At 36.0% G+C, this 6,108-nt stretch overlaps 1 pseudogene; it reads left to right on the top strand.

The window, feature by feature from the left end:
• The first annotated feature begins 3,254 nt into the window (after positions 1–3,254).
• On the top strand, positions 3,255–4,995 carry LOC131876129 (xanthotoxin 5-hydroxylase CYP82C4-like; annotated as a pseudogene).
• Positions 4,996–6,108: the final 1,113 nt, after the last annotated feature.

Raw genomic sequence — 6,108 nt, 5'->3', positions numbered from 1 at the left:
TAAGGAGAATGTTGTATTGGCTACCCATTATCATTGATGTCAACATATTTGTATTGACTTGTTTGGTTGTTGCTATGGTATTTTGGATATTTTGTCTATCATGTTTTTCTTCGTAGTTTCAAATACTAGTCTACAGTTTGGGAAGTACACTTATAAATATCAGATATACCTATATTAAAAATTTCACATTGTTTGGATCTCTGGAAGGTGAGATGCTTGGTCTGACAATTTAGTATGTCAATTGCTCTGTTCCTCCATAACTGAACAATTGGTTTTGGCATATGCATTTATTTAATTAAGTGATTTCAATATTGTGGTGGTTTTCGAGGGAAAAGATAATTTTGAATGGAGAAATATCCCCACATGATAGGACAAAAATAGAAAATCCTTGGGCTTTTAAGGGGAATTTTGGGAAAATTTTATCATTGTGCAATTGCTAAAGAATTGTTTTGTTCTTAGGAAGCCTTTGAAGGGAGAAGCTTTTCCATATTTCCTTTAGAAGTAGAGTAAAAATTCTTGGTGTTTATTTTGTGGATTAATCAAGCATAAGCTTGAGGTGGAGATTTAGAGTAAGGACTTGAAACCTCACATTCTTCTTTCCCTCATTGATCTCCAAACCATTCAGACACATTCTAAGTTTATGCTAGATAGTTTGTTTATCTTGGGCTTGTAATATCCTTCTTTGAAATGTGAAAATAGATGTGTTTTTATGTAATGTTCAAGAGGAGAAAACTTAATATAGATTAAGAAGAAGAAATGTGAAATGGTGGAATCTATAAATTATGTTTGTGATTCTCTTAGTCAATACATTATGAATCCTCATTTTTGAAATGAAACTGTAGTCGATAGCTAATCAAAGATAGATTTATTTGTATTATTGTAATACTTGGGTAGATTAAGACACATAAGTATCTATATTAGTAATTAAACTTTGATTATATATACATTATTAGTATTGGTAAGGTAATTTCATTTGAAGAACTAAGTACTCAAGAAAGACCAGTGGGTCATAGAATTCTAGTCAGGAATTTAATACTTTTTTCTAGAATCTATAATTCATGCAATGTAGGAGAAATATGAAATGGACTTAAGATGGACTAAGGGTAGAGAATCTATACTTCCAAGTTGCATTTGCAAAGGGAAAGTCCATACCCATCAGTATTCGTGTCAACAAGTTCTTTTATGAAACCTTAGGAAGAGAGTAGTCTCCAAATCGAGTAAGAGATGAGTGAACAAAGACTTTTTATGAATTATTAAACTTTGGCCAAAGTACCGTATTGGTCACTACATATGACAAGTCAATTCACAAGTGTAGCTAGAACATAGATCATCCATAATGGTCATACCTAGTTAGAAGATAGTTTATAGTAGTATGGTCGGATTGAGATACGTGACACACAACGTGCCAGTACTTAGATGACACCACATAGGTCCCCTTGTCTATACTCCTTGTGAAGGGTAAGGAAAATTCCAATAGGAAAGTGTGCAGGAGACCATTGGTTTATGGTTGATGGTGTAGTGCCTGAATGATCCTCTCCCTCCTATAGTTGACTAGTCAAGGCTTGCGAGACAAATACAGTACTTTCCTAGTGGGTATATCTGGTAAACTTTTCTTTATGTCATGATGTATTTTATGATACTCAATGCAATGTGAAATGAAGAAAAGATCTCCTTCATCATGTTTTCTAACAAGTATTGTTAAAGTATCTTTATTTGAATACATTTTTTATGTTTTGAAAAGAAAGAAAATAAATAAATAATTTTATTGTTGCTATGATATTATTTTTTGCTCGGTAAGCGGCTAAAATTGATAGAAAACTATTTTGATTGGAGCTTTGAACCAGTGGGGCCATAATGGGGGACCCCATCCCCTAGTACATTGTCTTGTATGATGAGGTATTTAACACCTCCATTTTTTGCTCTCTTAAATCATCTCTCCTTATCACTATGTTCACCCTTATCTCTCCATGGACACCTTATCGGTCCATTCCTTAAATCACTCCATTCATTCTCCCTATCACTCTAATCCTTCTCCTTGTTTGTCCATTAGCACTCACCCATTATCTCTCCACTAGTGCGTACCACTTATCTCTCAATCACAACACATCAACCACCATGGCATCCATCGCAACCTACACTTAGTATGCTCCAACATTCGTGTTGCATCCATCGTACTTACATTAGCTCATGACCATTCTCCATCACACCATCACACAGTCCCTGCATACGGGTTCCTACCACAAAACATTAGGGTTTGAAACAACATGAGCATGTTGAGTTTTGAACACAAGACCTTTCTTGAAACAAGGCTCACAACATTCATTGCATTATGGGGTCATCCTCCTGTTGTTATGGTATTTTATCTTGAGTAAAAGTAAAAATATCTATTTTCCTAAGAGTTAGGTTTTGGGGTTCTTTTTGAGGACCTCAACAGAAACCATGTTGATGTGGTATCATATTTGATAATGTGACCTTGAAAACTTAACTCTAAGTATGGGCCTTACCAAATCAGCTACTATGAAAATTTGAAAGTGATTTAAAATCATCATGTATGATTTTAAGAGATTCAAAGTTACAGCACTCAACTATAAGAATCGTCTACCCTAATTGTAGTTTAAGATTGAACATCAACAAAAAAAAGTCCATAATTGTATGCAAATAATATGTGTAGGCTATATACTTATTGGTTTGCTAGTATGAGATGGAAATATATTGCAATCAGTGCATACTAGTGATGAGACAACCAATTATATTCTTATCACTTTTTTTAGACATAAGAAGGTTCTATCATGTCTATATGACAATTTGCCTTTTGTTACTTGCATAATTCTATATAATAATAATTAATGTTTTCATATTTGTTACAACATAATTGACATTTTAACTTAAACTTGACAATTTATTTATACTCAATAAAAAATTGATAAAAATAAGATTAAACTTTTAGAATGGTATTATTAAATGTTTGTTTTCATTGACTTAAATTAATCAATTTCTCTTTTCCCAACCAATTCTCTCAATCAATCAATTTTATTTTCTGATCACAGAAAGTTATCCCAGATGTCGTTTGAAATGAATGCAAACAATCTAGAAACGAACTGTTACAAATTAGACCATGAAAAATTAATACCTGCTCTGTATGGTGACGTTTTCCATGACGCAAAATGGTTTCCTCTTTCTTTATATCACGTCTGCATCCTGTGGAAGAGAAACGTATCGGACTAAAACATATAAGAAGATTATAAAATCCAGCAAAACTGCAAGCATACCCGTGTAGCAAGCCTGCTTCACTATGGCGTTGGAAGTAGCAACCATCATTCTGTTTTCTCTGGCAGTGGCAATTATTTTGCTATTCGCAGACTACGTGAGGACTAACAATGGCAAGGCACCGCATCCTCCCTCGTGGCCAATAATTGGGCATCTGCATCTCCTGAGAAAGAAGAAGCCCATTCACCGGATTTTGGCCTCACTTTCCCAAAGCTATGGACCCATCATGCATCTTCAACTTGGCTTCCGCCCTGTCCTGGTCATTTCCTCTTCAGAGCTCGCAAAAGAATGCTTTACAGCAAATGACAAAAGCCTTGGCTTCGCGCCCACAGATGACTGCAGCAAAACATTTGGGATATGACCACAAAATGTTTTCGGTTCTGACCTACAATTCACAGATGCGAGATCTTCGCAAGATTTGCACCATGAAACTCATCACTGCCAGCAGAATCGATTCCTTTAAACACCTGCGCACAGAGGAAGTTTCTGCCCTCATCCGTTCCCTGTTTGAGAGTTGCCAGCGAGAAGCAGCACCGGTAAACATGAAATCCAGGCTTTCTGATCTCACATCTAATATAATCATGCGCATGGTTGCCAGAAAAAGAGTCTCGGGTTCTCAATGTTCCGAGGATTTGCAAGAAGGGCAGCACCTGAAGAAGATGGTAGAAGAAACTTTCTACTTATATGGTGTATTTGCAGTCGGCGATTACCTGCCCTTTCTCAAGTGGCTTGATCTGCAGGGTCTCTTATCCGCCATGAAAAAGCTGCAGAAAAAAAGAGATGCCTTTATGCAGAAATTGGTCAATGAGCACCGTGAGAAATAGGGGATGCACACTCAGGAGGACTTAATTGATCTTCTCATCTCTGCAGTAGACAACCATGAAATTCAATCTGACAGTAACGACGATGTGATTAAGGCCACCGCCATGGTATGATTTTCTTTTAAATTTCTAAAAGCTCTAAATTCTGGCCATGATTCTTTTCTCAGTTGCAGTCCCCAATTTTATGTTTTGTTGTGCAGAACATGATAACCGCAGGTACAGACACATCCTCTGTGACCATCGAATGGGCACTGGCGGCTCTATTGCGCCAGCACCCCAACATTTTGCGAAAAGCCCAGGAGGAGCTCGACAAACATGTCGGAAGGGACCGGTTGGTAGAGGAATCAGATCTTCATGAGCTCTCATATTTAAATGCCATAGTGAAGGAAACTCTTAGGCTTTATCCAGCGGGACCCCTTCTAGTTCCCCATGAGGCCGCAGAGGCGTGTACTATTGGAGGGTTTCATGTCGCTGCAGGAACGTGTCTGTTAGTCAATGCGTGGGCAATTCACAGGGACGCGGACGTGTGGAGCAGCCCTACGGAATTTGATCCTGAAAGGTTTTTAAAAGGAGGAAAAGTGATTGACGTGAAAGGCCATGACTTTGAATTGATACCATTCGGTTCAGGGAGAAGAATGTGCCCGGGGATGTCATTAGCATTAGTTGTAGTCCACTACACCTTGGCGCGGCTGCTTCAGAGCTTCGAGTGGTGTGTTCCAGAGGGCGCTGTAATTGACATGAGTGAGGGGCTTGGACTCACAATGCCCAAAGCAGTTCCTCTGGAGACCACAATAAAACCTCGCCTGCCCCTCCATCTCTACTGATATACATGTCGGGGACTACTTCATCGCTGAACATGAAGAGAGTTTTAAATGCTTAGCCCGCACGTTGTGGGGCTAACGCCAGAATATGGCTATAGATGTCCAACCCTAATATATAGAATATGGCTATCGTATCTTCATTGTGGGTTGGACACCTAAGACCATAATCTGAAAAGTAGAATAATAAAATCTCTCTAGCTACCGCCTTATCTTTCGGTAGATATTTTACTCTTTTAATATTATTAGTATTTATTTAATTAAAAATAATAATTTTGACTATATAATATTGTGATGATTTGGCCATGACTTAGATTTGAGAGATCTGTATTTTATTTACTAAAATTGAGATTGGAAACTTTTACTAACCCAATTGAATCATATAAATTAAAAAGAAAAAATAACTATGTCAAAAGATCACCTTTTTAATTGAGGTGTTATTTAAATATTTTTGAAGAGTTATGTTCGTTTCTGAATATATATATATAAGATCAAAATTGTTATTTTTTTAAAGTTATAAAAGTCAAAACATTTTTTTGGAAAATGGAGTAAAATTAAGTCGAGTTGTCGAGTTGTCGATTTTCCTTTTTCTACTTCTTTTTTGAAGTAGTTTACTAAGCTTTTAGAAAACATGGACAATATGCTTTAAAGTTTGTTGAATTCAAATCTATTTAAATACAAACTTGTGTTCATCCATTAGATCCCCAAAAAGATCTTCCTAAATCATAATATAATGATCAAACATTTTGCAGTCATAATAGAGTTGTATACAAAAAATTATATAATTACAAAACACAATAAAAGAATGCAAGAACCATAATGCTTTGTTGATCTATGATGTTTTGTTGATCCTACAATTCAACATAACAAGCTTCATTGGTAGAAAAAGAAATCAAAAAATAATAATATACATATTTTGGGGTTTCTCTTAAAGACAACAAGTGGAATGCTAATTAAGACTTTGAGCCATGTCATCTTATCATATGGGTTTGACCCAAAAATGGTAAGTCTTATACCACCTCATTTTTGCTATAGATTATTTCTCTCTATTAGTTGGAAGACAATGGCTACAACTTTTGAACATATTTCATTAGTGGTACACCAACTGGGTTAAATTTTTTCATAGAGATAGGGTTATAAAGATCCAAAGAGACAATCCTATAAAAATGTAAAGTTACGCCATTTACTTTAGATACATATAT

The sequence above is a fragment of the Cryptomeria japonica genome, chromosome 5 (genome assembly GCF_030272615.1).
Source record: "Cryptomeria japonica chromosome 5, Sugi_1.0, whole genome shotgun sequence".
NCBI classification, from domain to species: Eukaryota; Viridiplantae; Streptophyta; class Pinopsida; order Cupressales; family Cupressaceae; genus Cryptomeria; species Cryptomeria japonica.
The sequence above is the reverse complement of the archived record's forward strand: the minus strand, read 5'-3'. Positions and strand labels throughout refer to the sequence as shown.